The sequence below is a fragment of the Rattus norvegicus genome, chromosome 16 (assembly GCF_036323735.1).
Source record: "Rattus norvegicus strain BN/NHsdMcwi chromosome 16, GRCr8, whole genome shotgun sequence".
Lineage (NCBI taxonomy): Eukaryota > Metazoa > Chordata > Mammalia > Rodentia > Muridae > Rattus > Rattus norvegicus.
In genome coordinates, this window is record NC_086034.1 from 149,915 (window position 1) to 165,583 (window position 15,669).

General features: G+C 42.7%; 1 protein-coding gene across 9 annotated transcripts in view; it reads left to right on the top strand.

Moving 5' to 3' along the window:
- Positions 1-1,014: 1,014 nt before the first annotated feature.
- Positions 1,015-15,669, top strand: part of LOC134482310 (uncharacterized) — a 399,485-nt gene continuing 384,830 nt past the window's right edge. For 5 of the 9 annotated variants that reach the window (XR_010058329.1, XR_010058330.1, XR_010058327.1 and 2 more), the window contains exons 1-2: positions 1,059-1,168; positions 14,416-14,460. The gene's annotated coding sequence lies outside the window, so the exon portion shown is untranslated. Of the gene's footprint in view, positions 1,169-10,541; positions 10,829-14,415; positions 14,461-15,669 lie in introns of those variants that run through there. The other 4 variants (XR_010058332.1, XR_010058328.1, XR_010058335.1 and 1 more) reach the window with 4 other exon arrangements.

Here is a 15,669-nt window from a genome sequence, read left to right on the forward strand (position 1 = left end):
CCTATTAGGCAGTGTCTCCTAAGTCCCTACCACCTCCCAGTAATGAGTCAAATTATGAAACCACCAAATGTGTTACTCTGCTGATGAGGGATGAGCCCTTACCCTCTAGTCATTTTCTCAAAACCCCATCAGTTGTGGTTTGAATGTGAAATGCCCCCTTAGGCTCTGGTGTTTGAACACTTGGTCTCCAGCAGGTGGTGCTATTTGGGAAGGTTGTAGAACCACTAGGAGGTGGAACCCTACTGGTTGAAGTGTGTCATGTGGGAGTCAGGCCTTGAGGTTTTTTTTTTTTTTTTTTTTTTTTTTTTTTTTTTTTCTTTTCTTTTTTTCCGGAGCTGGGGACCGAACCCAGGGCCTTGCGCTTCCTAGGCAAGCGCTCTACCATTGAGCTAAATCCCCAACCCCAGGCCTTGAGGTTTTTATGATCTGCTCTCTCTTTTGTTTTTTCTCTGCTCCTGGATTGGGTGATTGGATATGCTGGCTTCATGTTCCCCATGCCAGACCTTCCCTGCTATGGTGAGCTACGAGCCAAGATAAACCCTTTTTCTCTGAAGTTGCTTTTGTCAGGGAATTTCGTCACAGCAACAGAAATAGAAGTAAATCAATGTCAGTCAAGCCTATAATCTTTAGGGAACATTTCAGATTCAAAATGTAACATAAAGGGAAGCAGCATTTCCAGGGTACCTTACCAAGAGATCCAGCATGCATTATCTTATTTAGGTCTTGGGGAAAACCTACCAGGTATGCAATTCCATGCCAGGTGACTCTGAGACGTCCCAGACAATGGGACTTGCATAATGCTAATCAGTTAGTGGGCAATACCTCTGCTTTTCAGAATTCTTCATTGAGCAGCAGTTTCCCAGTGAAGGAACTGTGGAGGACCTCCTGAGTAAGGGGGTATGGTGGAAGTATGGGCAGGTGAAGTTAAAATAGGAAGGTGAAGAAGAAAGACTAGGCAGGTCTGATTGGCACCAAGAGTGCAGAAACAGTGGGGGTGAGAGGAAAAGCATGTGGGCACCAGATGGGGAACGCTTGGAATGCCAAGCTGAGGAGTTTGGCTTTTTTCCCTCGGGCCCTGGGAGGCCATTTGGAGTAAGGTTTGGCATGCTGATAAAGGAGCAATAGGAAGCCGGGAGTCTGGGGCCACTGAGGTTGCCGCTGAGTCCTGGTAAGTGCTGGGGCTTTTGGCTCTGAGAGACAATATCATCTTAGCAGGTGGAAAGCAGGAAAGACCTAGATTGACCAGAAACATCCATCAAAGAAAAGGCCAAGCTCAGGGAGAAGATGGGGGGAGGTTCTAATGCAGCAGGACAGGGAGGGGCTCAGACGCAGACGCTGTACTTGCAAACCTTGTTCAGGTCTCTGCTACCCTCTCAGCATCTCTAGGATCCTGGGCACATCACTGTGATTTTATGACATATGCATGAGCAAAAAACAAAACTAACACTAACAACAAAATTCACCTGAGATCTTTGTGAAACCTGCAAATTTCTTCAGGTTAGACTTTATCAGCATCTTTCTCTAGACCCTTCCTGTAGGGGAACACTTAATTTCTACCAGACATGTTCCCTCAGAGCTAAAACCTTCCCACTCTTCAGCTTAAAAGTGTTTCTCTCTCTCTCTCTCTCTCTCTCTCTCTCTCTCTCTCTCTCTCTCTCTCTCTCTCTCTCTCACACACACACACACACACACACACACTCACACACATGAGACAGAGAGACAGACAGACAGAGAGAGAATAGATTTCAGGAGTTGTTTGTTCTCTCTTTCTACCACGTAAATTCCAGGGATCAAACTAAGGTCTATAATTGGTCTTTTATCCACTGAGCTATCTCCTGCCTCTCTCTCCTGCTCACTTTTTTTTTTATGGTTCCCTATCAGGACTAATTGAAGGGACCCTTTGAGAGTCCATGATGTTTCTTCACATAAATGCTCACCTTTCTAAAGTTTCAGTCTTCTTCTCCAAGTTGGTGCTTGGGCCTTGGTGATGTTAATTTCATTCTTGAGAAAGTAGGGAAAGAGGTGACATCTATATGGTTTTTCTCTACCTTTCAGGATTAGTCCAGTCTACTCCTGGAGGAACAATGGGCCTTCTCAGGTCTTCCAGAATATAAAGTGCTGATGGAGTTTGGGGAGAAGAGGGTTTTTTTTTCCCTAGAGGCCTGGGGACTCCTGCTGGTAAATGCTAGAAGTGTATTTCTAGTTCTTTTGGCTGGCCTTGGCTTTTCCTTCCATCTAATACAACCTTCTGAGGTGAGACTGTAGCTGAGATGAAAGGTACAACACATTGGCCTCACCTCACCCTTTCATTCACACTATCTCTTTGGGGGGCATGGTGATGCTCATAAGTGACCTTAGCACTTGGGAGGTAGAGGTAGGAGGATCAAGAGTTCAAGGTCACCATCTTCTGTTACAGAATGAGTTTTTAGATCAGCTTGAGCTACCCAATGCCCTATTTCAAACCTTATACCTCCCAAATAAAAATAACATTCTTCTAGACCAGGTAGTTTTAAGTTGTGGATTCTTTTATCCATTTCTGTGCTAGACAATAAGCTGGGTCTAGCCAATCAGATTATCCTGTTTACCTGGCTAGAGATCAGTGATAGACACGTGTTTCATGTCTTTCTTTAGTAGATGGATAAACAAATGCAAAAAGTCATCTATGTATCCTAAGCAGAGCACCAATAAACCAAATAAAGGATTTCATCCAACCTTATTTCCTGAACCAAGGAATTTCTGGAGAGTGTTTTAGTAAGGGTTTTATTGCTGAGAAGACACACCATGACCAAGGTGACTCATATAAAGGTTTAATTGGGTCTGGCTTACAAGTTCAGAGGTGCATTACCATCATGGTGGGGAGCATGGCAGCATCCAGGCATGCGTGGTTTTGGAGGGGCTGAGTGCTCTGCATCTGATCCAAAGGCATCCAGGAGGAAACTGAGTCTTCCACACCGAACAGAGCTTCAACAAAGGAACAAAGCCCACCCCACAGCAGTGTACTTCCTCCCACAAGGCCATACCTCCTAATAGTGCCACTTTCCATGGGCCAAACGTATTCAAACCACCACAAAGGGTTATTTACAGGATAATGGATGCATTATTAACTCTCTCACTGCTGTGATACAATGCCTGACACAAGCAACTGAAGGGAGGAAGGAGAGAAGGAGGGAAGGGGGAAGGGGTGAGGAGGGAATGGGTGGGGGAGGGAAGGAAGGAGAGGAAAAGAAGGCGGAGGGAAGGAAGGAGGGGCTTATTCTGGTTCACAGTTCTAGGGAATACATGCCATCATGGTATAAGAAATATGGTGGCGGCAGGAGGAGGTAGCATTGCATTTACATGGAGGAAGCAGAGAGAGATAAATGCTTTGTTTAATTTGTATTTTCTTTTAGCTTGCTATTTTCAGTCTGGGACTTCAGACCTCTCACATTTAGGGCAAGTCTTCCTATCCCAGTTAACCTAATGTAGATAATCCCTTAGAGATGTGCCCAGATATCTGTTCCCAAGATAATTCTTAATCCTATCAGGTTGACAATTAAGATTAAGCACCGCTGTGTGTGTGTGTGTGTGTGTGTGTGTGTGTGTGTGTGTGTGGAGGGTTTACTTATAGGAACATGGGTAACTCCTGGGCCACCACATCTCCAAAGAGTTCTACACCAGTGTTATAGGCTGATACTGAAGTCCAGTGGGTACCTCTGAGGTTTCTGGGTTCTTGTGTCTTGGAATAAGGCATTGGCGGATGCCTTTGATATTTGTAACATCACAGTTGATTAGGGTTCAAGAAAGCTGCACCATGCAAAACTCCACAGAAGAGTAGAGAGGAAATGAGCTTTGGCATTGTGCCCAAGCCACATACAATTGGCATACGAGAACAAATTGGCAAGAAAGGCTGGTTCTTTCCTTGCCAGTATTCTGCCCCTCTGTAACACACACACACACACACACACACACACACACACACACACACACACTCACCACATGGGGTAAAGGAGACACAAAGACAGAAATACAGAGGGAGACAGACAGACAGACACACACACACATGGGGTTGGGAAGACACAGAGAGACACACAGACACACAGAGAAAGAAAGAGATATTGATAGAGGTTTAGAAACACAGTGACTGGAGGACCTCAGGAGCTCTCAGGTCAGTTGGTCCAATTGAAATGGGGAGCCCCGGGTTCAGCAATAAGTCCTGCTTCATAAAAGCTGGGAAAGTGATGGGCAGCTCATAACTGCCTGTAACCCCAGCTCCAGGGGCATCTGTTGAGGGCCCCTGAGTTCAGATGCATAGATCCACATGCAGAAAAATTTTTAAAAAGACACATTTTTAGAATCCTGTATCAAAACTACCAACTAACATGTTCCTTTGATTTGTGGAATACATTAGTCCTTTGAGAGCTGCTCTCAGGATCTGTGCAAAGTCTGCCGAGCACTTGAACTGTTTACACTCAGTTTGTTTGATTTGCAGGAATACTTCAGTAGTCCTGACAAGAGTGGGCAGCAGACACTGATCACATGAGAACTGTGACAGAAGACATGCTGTCATGGTCACCGAGGCCTCAGTTCTGATGGAGCCAGCGTTTCTGGCTCTGATGCCACTGACTTCCTTTCCATTAGGGTCCCTTTGAACTGATGCTCTTTAATTCCCTCAAGAGAATTAATGATACTTTTACTTATTTTCTTGATTGATTTGTCTTGGGGAATTGAATTTAGGAAAACATTTAACTTCTTGAGAAATTAAAGTGTAGTAACTGATCAGTAAATTAGTTAAATCACTATATAAACCAGGCTGGCCTTGAAATCACGATACTCCTCCTGGGCAGTCCTAACATTTCACCTGTGTGTTATTATAGATGTGACCCATTATCCCTAGGTAGAAATGTAGGTTTAGGATGAACACCTAAAATTGGGAATTTCTAGGAGGGTGAGTATCCTAGTCTGGGAGGCAATCTAGATGCAAACAAGATAATCTGGGGAAGAGAAATACAAGTAGCAGCGGTAGGAACCATGGCATACTTCCTGAAGGAGTTTGCCTTTTTGCTGAGGAGGATACAGAAACTTGGAATAGTGGGAAGGTCTTCTAAATGGAGGTCATAGGTTGGATAGAGAAATACCAAGAAGTAAACATTTTGGTGTGGATGGGCAGGAAGTTGGATACACCCTGAGCTGAGAGTTCTTGAAAGGGAATGGTTGACAGGTTGTAAGATAGAAGGGAACTAAATCTTTAGAGTGGAGGACTAATTACTACCCTGTGCCCAGGTCTTATGGTCAGATTTGGAGTGGAAATGCTGTCTTGATCCTCATTTGAGCATACTGGAAGCCAAGGAAGAGAGTCTCTGGAGCTTTCTTTATGTTTTTAAAGATTAATTTTTAAAAGTTAGCATATGAGTAACAGGTTTCATCATGTGTGTCTATGCCAGATGGTTTTTATGTCAACTTGACACAAGCTAGAGTCATTTGAAAGGAGGTAACCTCCATTGAAAAAAATGTCTCATGGACTATAGGCAGGAAAACCTGTAGGGCATTTAAAGCAATTTATTTATTCTTCTCTTATATATTACATCCCAATCACAGTTCTTTTCCCTCCTCTCCTTCCAGTGCTCCCAATCCTCACCTTCTCCCTCAAATCCACTTCTCTATTTCCCTTCAGAAAAGAGCAGACCTTCCAGGGATATGGACTGAACATGGCATAATACGACAAAATAAGACTAGGCACAAACCCTCATATCAAGGCTGGATGAGGCAACGCAGTAGAAGGGAAAGGGTCCCAAGAACAGGCAAAGAGTCAGGGACAGCCCCCACTCCCACTGTTAGGACACCAAGCTACACAACCACAAAATATATGCAGAGGACCTAGCTCAGACTCACATAGGCTCCATGACATGTGACTCTATGAGTCCTTATGAACCCTGCTTAGTGGGTTCTCCTGGTGTTCTCAACCCCTCTGACTCCTACAACTCTTCCTCTCCCTCTTCCATAGGTTTCCTGAGCTGCAAGGGAAGGGATCTGATGGATAATTCTAATTTTTTAATTTCTCTACCCTAGGTCTCTGGGTTATCCAGCCTCCAGATGTTGGTCATCTAGGCGGTTTGGGGAATGGGCCCCTCTTGTGCTGTGGGTCTCAAATTAGAGCAGTCATTGGTTGACCACTTCCACAAGTTCCCTGTCTCAGTTGCCATAGCATGTATTGCAGGCAGGTTAGACTGAAGGCTTTGTGGCTAGGTTGGTGTCCCAACCTCACCATTGGAAGTTGCCTGGTTACAGAAGAAGACTGGTTCAGGCTCTGTATCCTCCATTACTTGGAGTCCTTGCTAGGCTCAAACCCACTAGAATCCTGGGAGTTTGTACAACATCATCCTTCAAATGCCCTTCAATTCCAGTCCTTTCTTCATATTCTCTTCCTCTATTCCACTCCTCCACCTGATCCCTCCTATTACCATTCCAACCCGCCCCCAATCCACCCACAAAATTTATTCCCAAAGAGATCCATGTGTCATCCTTAAAGCCCTTCTTGTTACTTAGCATCTCTGGGTCTATGGATTAACAGCTAATATCTATTTATAAGTAGGTATATACAATGTTTGTGTTTCTGGATCTGGGTCACTCCATTCAGGTTGATATTTTATAGTTCTGTCAATTTACCTTCAAATTTCATGATGTCATTGTTTTTAAAAGCTGAGAAACATTCCATTGTGTAAATGTACCACATTTTCCTTATCCATTCTTTGGTTGAAGGACATCTAGGTTGTTTCCAGTTTCTGGTTATTATGAATAAAGGTGCTGTGAACATAGTTGAGCAAGTGTCTTTGTGATAGGATAGAACGTTCTTTGACTATATGCCCAAGAATAATATAGATGGGTCTTGAGGTAGGTCAATTCCATAGTTGTTGTACAAGTTTGCACTCTCACCAGTAAAGAAAGAGTGTGTCTCTTACTCCACCTTCTCGTCAGCATGAGCTGTTACTTATGTTATTGATCAGAGCCATTATGGCAGGTATATGATAAAATTTCAAGGTAGTTTTGATTTTGTTTTCCCTGGTTTCTAAGGATGCTGAAAATCTCTTTAAGTATTTCTCAGTTATTTGGGATTCCACTATTGAGAATTCTTTGTTTAGATTTGTACCTCATTTTAAAAATTGAATTATTTGATTTGTGATGTCTAGTTTCTTGAATTCTTTATGCATTTTGGATATTAACTCTCTATCAGGTGTAGGCTTAGTGAAGCTCTTTACCCAATCTGTGGACTGCCATTTTTCCTACTGACAGTGTTATGGAAGCTTTTCAGTCTCATGATGCCCCGTTTATTAATTGTTGATATTAGTGCCTGCACTATCAGTGTTCTGTTCAGGAATTTGGCTTCTGTGCCAATGTGTTCAAGTTAGATCAGCTATTGAAGGTACACCCCTCCCCATTGTATTGTTCTAACTTCTTTATAAACTATCAGGTGTCCATAGGCGTCTAGGATTATATTTTTTGTAAGGCATTTTCTTAATTAGTGGTTGCTGGGGAGTGCCCAATCTATCATAGACTGGAGCATTCCTTAGCTGGTTGTACTTGATTTGACAAGAAAGTAGACTGAGCAAACCATAAGGAGCAAGCCAGTAAGCCACATTCCTCTATGATATCTGCGCTAGCACCTGCCTCCAGGTTCCTGCCCTGACTGACTTTAATGATAACTGTGATATGGAAGCATATGCAAAATAAACCCATTTCTCCCCAAGTTGATTTTGGTCATGGTGTTTCATTACAGCAATAGAGACCCTGACTATGACAGTATGACTATACTTTATTTTAATCTACCATCTTCCCTGTTCTCCTTGTCTCCCTCTGGTTTATTTTATTCCTTTTCATCTGGGACTTTTGCAAATGTCTACATATTGAACTGATAAATGGAAATTGCTGTGAGTTTAAGGCCAGCCTGGCATGTACATAATTGTGAATTCCAGGACAGCTAAAGTTTTAGTGTGAGACTCTGTCTAAGGCCAACCAACCAATCAACCAACCAAATAGGTAGCCAGACAGCTAATCAACCAACCAGCCAATTAACAGCCAACAAACCAACAAGTTATCTACGCATCCATCCAGCCAACCAATGAACTTACTAGACAGTGAACCAGTCAATAAACCAGCTAACCAGCTGATCATCCAACCAGTCCATCAACCCACTAGTCAACCAGTCAAACATGTAGACAAACAACTAGCCAATTAAGCAGCTGACCAATCAACCAGCCAATCAATATCCATCTGTCTAACCATTCATCCATCCATCCATCCAGGTGACCAACCAAGCAGCTAGTCAGTCAGCCAACTAACCAGCCAACCAAACAGCCAACCAGCCAACCAGTCAAAAAGGAGATAGATTTTTAGCTAAGTGGGAACTTTCAGAAAAAAACAGACTTTAGTAAGAAGTTATTTAATGACCTTTTCAGTGTTGTTAATTGTGTATTTATTTATGCATTATTTATTTACACACATGCCTATGTAATGAGATACACAAGGTTGGTTAATATTGCTTTAAAAAAAACCAAGAAACTGGGTCGTGATAGTGCATACCTTTAATTCCATCACTTGGTAGGGAGAGGCAGATGGATCTCTGAGTTTAAGGCCATCCTGGTTTACAAAGCAAGTTTCAGGACAGCCAGTGAACCCTTGTATCAAATGGTGAGAGGGGAAGGGAGGAAGGAACAGAGAGAGGCTACCTCCAAAATTGAAGACTTAATGGTAGCATAGTGGAGTTCATGGAGAGAAAGAGATCACACTTCAAACCAGGAAGCCAGAAGTAATTTGTGGATTAGGCACATTCTTATAATGTGCACTCTGTTAGCGAGCTTTCCATCACAATGACAAAGCACTTGAGACAGTTAACTTGGAAAAAAAGTTTATTTTGGCTCAGACTTCAGGTCATTGTTGTTTGGCTTCATTGTTTTTGGATCTGTGGTGGCACAAAGCTGCTTACCTCAAGGGGGATGGAAGAAAAGACAGAAAGCTAGGGGAAGTGGTCAAGGTTTCAATATTTCCTTCAAGGGTCCCCCAGTTAGACTTTTCTACTTAATGTTTCTACCACCTTTCAATAGCGCCATAATATAGTGATCGAGCTTTTGAGACAAGACATTTGAAGGACATTTAAGATATACATCACAGGTCTGACAAGAACTTACTTCATGAGGTCAGCCTTCTCTTGTTTGATTGTGTGTTTGTGTGTGTTTGTGTGTGTGTGTGTGTGTGTGTGTGTGAGTGTGTGTGTGTGAGTGAGTGAGTGTTTTGTTTTTTTGGATTTTTGTTGTTATTGTTTTTAATTTATATATCCCTGGTTATCCTGGAACTCACTTTGTAGACTAGCCTGGAGTTGAACTTGCAGATATCTCCTGCTTCTGTCTCTCCGAGACCAAGGACTAAAGGTGTATACTGCCAAATCTGGTGGCATTCTCTTCTGAGGGAGGAACCATGGTGAACTAAATAAGTCTCACTAGATTTTGTGTTTTCAAAGGCACACCCCCTCTTAGTACCACCACATTAAAGAACAATGTCCCAGTTCATGAGTCCTTGGGAGTCATGCCAGACCCTCTCCAACTCATGGCACAATGCATCCCCCTATACATGTCTGTGTATACATAGTAATCCTCCTCTATCTTCTACTCTGACTGGTGCCATGAATTTAGACACGGTCATGGCTTCCTTTCCTTTAGGGTCACAGAGGAGTTTTATTTGTAGCTCAGTAGAATGGGTTGTTTTGTCCTTCTGTAGACTAACTGTACCCCATTGTTTAATGTCTTTTACTGGATGTCTTCATTCAAGCTGCCTATATTTAAATATAATTATTGATTTCATTCTAACAAGCAGTATGCAAAACAGTACAATGTGAGGTCGTGAGCTCACTGTCATCAGGGGTGTGCAAGACGAGCTGGGGGACTATTTGGTTTTAAGATCTCTTCAGCTCCAAGGTTTTCTGATGGGAAGAACCATTTCCTTCCACCATGTCCAGAGCCATCCCCCAACAAGCTGCACCCTTGTGTGCGTATAGCATCATCATCCCTCCAGATCTGAGGTCTTCTATTCTTCAGAAAACTAATGGGCCTCTGGGGGCCAAGAGATGCAGGCTGCCTGGCAGTCCGGCAGCAGCACCCATGACATTCTTAGCATGCGGCTGGAGGGGAATTGATTGAGTGAGCAGATGCTAAGGTCCTGGCTGGTAATGATTCATTACTATTTGGGACAAACCCGAGAGAGATGCTCTCGTTCTGAGAATTAATTAGTTTATGCTCCATCAGTCGTATTGAGCAGAGTGTAAATGGCCCTTCTGAGGACTGAGCTCTTCAGTTAGAGGAATTAGCATTCCTTCCACCTAGCCAAGGAAGCAGGCAGCTTTCTGCCAAGGAAGAGAACAGGCAGAGGGGGAAGGGAGGCTGGAGTGAGGAAGCAGAGCAGTGTGTGTGTGTGTGTGTGTGTGTGTGTGTGTGTGTGTGTGTGTGTGTGTGTGTGTGTGTTTGTCTGGGAGCAGATTTTCACGTGACCAAGGCTTTGCCAATCCCTGTACAGTTTTGCTTGGGCCACAGGGATTGGTTCAGGAGTGAGTAGGTGTGGCCCAGTTATATGTTATGAGTCTCAATAAGACATTTGCTGGTAATTTAGGAAAAGCCACTGTATCAGTGTTCCTGAAGAACATGTGTGGCAGAAGCTGAAGCAGCCATTTTGGTTGTACTGTGCTGCTTTGCATTGTTTGATGAGAGTCTGGCTATGTACCCCGGGCTGGGCTTGAACTCCTGGGCTCAAAGTACAGAAACAGCGGTTCTTACTGAGACCTGTTCACACTGCAGATTTCCAAGTCAAAGTAAGGCTGCTGCTGTTTAAGCTATTTGGTTTGTGGTTATGTGTCACATAGCATTGACTTTTAATTGTCCATTTGTATAAATCTGATCATCTCTCTTGTCATTTTAAAATGTCCTCAACTAGCTGGGGCAGGAACATGGGCTGAAAAGAGGATAAGCTGTGAGGATTGGGTGACATTGCAGGACCCTGGTTGCTTAAAAAGAAAGGAAGAAGGGAAGAAGAAAGGAAGGGAGGGAAGAAGAGAGAGAGGAAGGGAGGAAGGAAGTGAGGGAGGGAGGAAGGAAGGGAGGATCTAATAAAAATCCAGACTCTTGTGTGTGGTACTCAGGACCTTGTGGACCTGAATTTACAGCAGTGGTTCTCAACTTTCCTAACGCTGAGACCCTTTAACACAGTTCATCATGTTGGGGTGACTCCCAACCATAAAATTATTTCATTGCTATTTCATAACTGTAATTTTGCTACTTCTATGAGTCATAATGTAGATATCTAATATGCAGGAGATTGGCTATGTTACTGCCAAAAGGTCGCAACCCACAGGTTGAGAGTGTCTTAGAATCTACGGTCTGGCTGGTCTCCTCCCAGGAATCCTATTTTCTGCCTATCAGAACCATTCACAGTTTTCAAAACCATTCACAGTGCACCTTTTCAGGCCGCTGCAGTTTTTCACACTCTGCTGCCCCTAAGGATTACTTGTCTTGCCTTTTTCATTTGACTCCTCTGTGGAGAAGCCCCTGTCCTCCTTCTTTCTCTGAAAATCCTGGTAGCCAAATATCTCACCTCTTGGGTTCTATCGTTGTGGTCTCTCAACTAGTTTTCTAACATTTCTGTTGTTTTACTTTCCAGAGAGGTTTGTTGGATCCCTTCTTACAAAAACCTTGATTTCGATCTCATTGCAAACTTTCAGAGTCCTTTGTTTTGTTTCATTCCATATTGAACTTGTTTTGTGTTTCGTTTTTCTCCCTCCATGAAAGAAGTAACTTTTTTTTTAATCTTTCTGCTTTTCTTTTTGCTAACTGGACATAGCTTCTGACAATGATTTCTTTAACCCAACTTTGACAGGTTTCTGAAGTTTCTCCTGAGCCTATCTGCATTTCCTTATATAAAACCCCAATTTAGTCTAAGAATCCTGCTAAGTCATTTAGGCAAGAGTTGCTTGATCACACTCAAATTGGATTAAGATTCCTCATTCCCAATTATGGTGGATTGAATGAGAAAGGCCCCCATAAACTCATGTGCTTGAATGTTTGGTCTTCAGTTACCAGAATTGTTTATGAAGGATTAGGAGGTGTAGCCTTGTTGGAAAAGGTATGACTTTGGGAGTGGGCTTTGAGGTTTCAAAAGCTCATGCCAGGCTCATTTTATCTCTGTCAGCCTCCTGCAGACCAGGATGCAAAGCTCTCAGTCACTGCTTTAGTGCCATGTCTGTCTACTTCCTGCCATGATCATGGCCCAATCCTTTAAAACTGAAAGTAATTCCCCTATCAAATGCTTTCTTTCATAAGAGTTAACTAGGTCATGGTGTTTCTTCACAGCAGTAGACCAGTAACTAAGATATCAAGTCTTGATACTTGATTATCTTGGCTGGCCTTCAGTAAAACTCCTATTAGGGTGTGCTAGGCAGGGCTGCCCTGGGAGTGGCATCTCCCTCTAGTGAGATTCTATCCACTGGCCTCCTGGTCCTTTGCTAAATTCTTCTTGGTTTTGCTTTCTTCAGAATGGAGGCAAATTCTGTACTGTATTTCACTGGAATAGTCTTAAATAAAGATTTCCCTCATCCACCCCTTTGCCTGCTATATGGGTATGTTTCCTTGAAAATATGTCTTTATGGATCTGTTTTAAAAACTATTTATCTATATTTAAAATATTTCATGTGTATGAGCTTGAGGATATGTTTATGCACATGTTCGTGTAGGGACCTATGGAGGTGTTGGATCATTTGGAAGTGGAATTACAGATCGGTTGTGAGCCGCCATGTTAGTGCTAGGAATCAGATCCAGATCTGGAGGAGCAGCCAGTGTTCTTAACTGCTAAGCTGTCCTCCAGGCCCTTATATTTCATTTTTAATTACATGTCTCTGTGTGTCTGTATGTGTGGTGTAAATGTGTGTGAGTTTAGGTTTCTGTGGAAAATAGAAGAAGGTGTTAGATCTTCTGGATTTGAAATTACAAGTGGTTGTGAGTCTCCAGATGTGGGTTCTGAGAACTAAACTCTGGTTCTTTGCAAAAGTAATAAGTACTCTTAACCATGAACCATCTCCCTAGTCAACGAATTTATTTTTCTGCAATTCTCGATATCCTACTTCCATGTTGAAGGTTTACCTTAAATGTCTTCTGATGCTTGGTTGTCCATTTGTATATAAGAAAGTGAGCTTGAAGTTCTGAGGACAGAGGGCTTGTTGGGTGACCATGCGGTGGGAAAAATATTTACTATTTATATGACTGTTCCCTTTCTGATAGAAGGATAGAAGTAGTATGTTACTGCTGCCCAGAGATGGCCTCAGTGCCAGAGCTTCTCAGGTAGCTCATTCTACTTCCAGAGAGCAAATTCTTCCTTCTCCTTGGGTGGTCCATGCCATGATATTGAGTAAACAGGCTGGAGGGGAAGGGTGATGCTCTTTGTAAGGTCTTAGATTTAACCTCTATCTTTTTATCTCTCATTCTGCCTTCCCTCCCCCTTCTTAAACACCCTGAGTTTTAACCTTTCCATGATAAGGTTAAACACAACACAACACAACACAACACAACACATAACAGGGTGTGTTTTCCATCTGTTAAACCTATTCTCATTTGGTTCTGGGCTGTCTCTTCTCCCATTGGCTTACCAATTTCTAGTCAGTGTCTCTATTCTAGAAACATGTCAAATTCTCTTCTATTGATGTTTCAATATTGTTGTCTTTGTTGAATTGGGTTGTATATCTTTAAAATCCCTTCAATGTCCTTTTAGGTGGTCTTATGAGGCAGCAGAAAGAGACACCCCATTCACTACAAATGCACACGTGGTACTTAGCTCCCCTACACTGGAAATGACTATAGAGACATATAAAACATATAAAACAGGGAAATGACTTTAGAGTAGTAGTGACAACTTCCTGGGGACTAGTGCAGTGGAGTAGGAGAGTATATTAGTTAAGAACTCAGACTCTAAGGTCAGACCACCTGAATTAGCATGCTGGTAGCATCACTGGCTATCATGAAGCCTTTGGAAAATATCTGATGTCTCTGTGACTCTTGATCCCTTTCTCATACAACAAGGATCAAAAGAGAGACACATTCTTCTCTTGTCTCCTGCTGTCACTTTTTCTGAGATTTAAATCTTTTTTAGAAACAGATCATCTTGTTTGTCTTGGCTCCAACTAAAATGGTGAACTCTCAGAAGGCAAAGATGATAGCTTAGTCATCTTTGTCGTCTTTAACTAATGACATCACTTATACACTTAAGTGGGCAGTAGTAACTTGGAGGTGGGCGGATCTGCATAAGGTTTCTGGTCTACCAATTAACCACTCGTGTGTCTTTGGGAATCTAAATTAATGTTTTTAGCATAGCAGCTATTACCATTGTAACCAGAGTAACTGTGATTGCCCACAGGAGACCCTCAGGATCAGGCCTGCTGACCTTTCCTCAGAGAAGGAGGTAAGAATCATTCTACTCTTCTGTGAGATTCATTTCCTTCTGTGTTCCCACTCCAGTTAAATGTAATTCTGCTCCACTGCATGCAGTCTTCAGGGGTGTTAGGTAAGCTGGAGGGAGGCTCCATCTCTGCTACTACAGGGAAGTCATCATTCATGTAGGGTGGGGACTTTTCAGTGCTATAACTGTTTTGGGTCACCCAAGCTTCTATAATTGTCCCTTCACCCACGTTCTTGTAAGTAAATAAACTCATTGGTTCACTTAGACTTGGATAGATCACAACTGTTTTGTCAATAGCATTTTTTTGGAATTTGCTGTGTAGTCCAGGCTGACCTTGAACTCACAGAAATCTACTGCCTCTATCTCTCAAGTGCTGAGGTTAAAGGCCCTCCATAGCCAACATTACTTGCACTGTTGACTGGAGTAGTCATTTGTTCATATCTGCCTAGGAAGAGTTAATGCATCATTAGGCTGCCACTTCCTCAATTATATGAGCCTTAAAGAAGATATACCAAATCCTGTACACACCTAAGGAACTCAGAGAACAGAGTTTTCGGGGGGGACAGGATGACAAGGAGATGGTTAAATGATAGTGTCATTTCAAGGATGCAGCTTGGGAAGGATAGATTATGAAAGGGGAGTTGGAAGAGGTAGGCAGTGGACAGAGGTAATTGCAGGGTTGTATAACTATGGGCACATGTGGGATGTGACAAGGAAGGAGCCTGAAGTGACTGGCATATTGAGTGCAGTTGACTACCGGATACTGTGGGGTGACCAGGATAGCAAGGACGGGCAGAGAGCAAATCTGGTGCTTAGTGTCAAGGTTAGGAAATGTGAAGTTGGAGACATAGCTTCTATGCAGTTGCTCCTCCACCAAGCAGAAGAGGGCATGGAACTCCTGCATAAGCAAAAACAAGAATACATGCTTCTTGTACTGGGGTATTGCTGGTCACCTAAGAAGATGCTACACCTGAGAGAATGTGCTGATTTGGAAGATCAAAGGAGTAAAGGTAGAATTGGTGGGAGGGGCTATGTGTTTGAATGTGTTGAAAAGGATTATAGCCCACGGGATGAGATGCTCTAAGATATATTAGGAGATCAGGAGAGTTCTATCCCTAGGAATCCAGGAGTCCAGATCTTCTCACACCAATATTATGGGAGTATTCACAGTATAAAGAAATTATTGTAAACTTTTAGGTATAATTTTAAGAC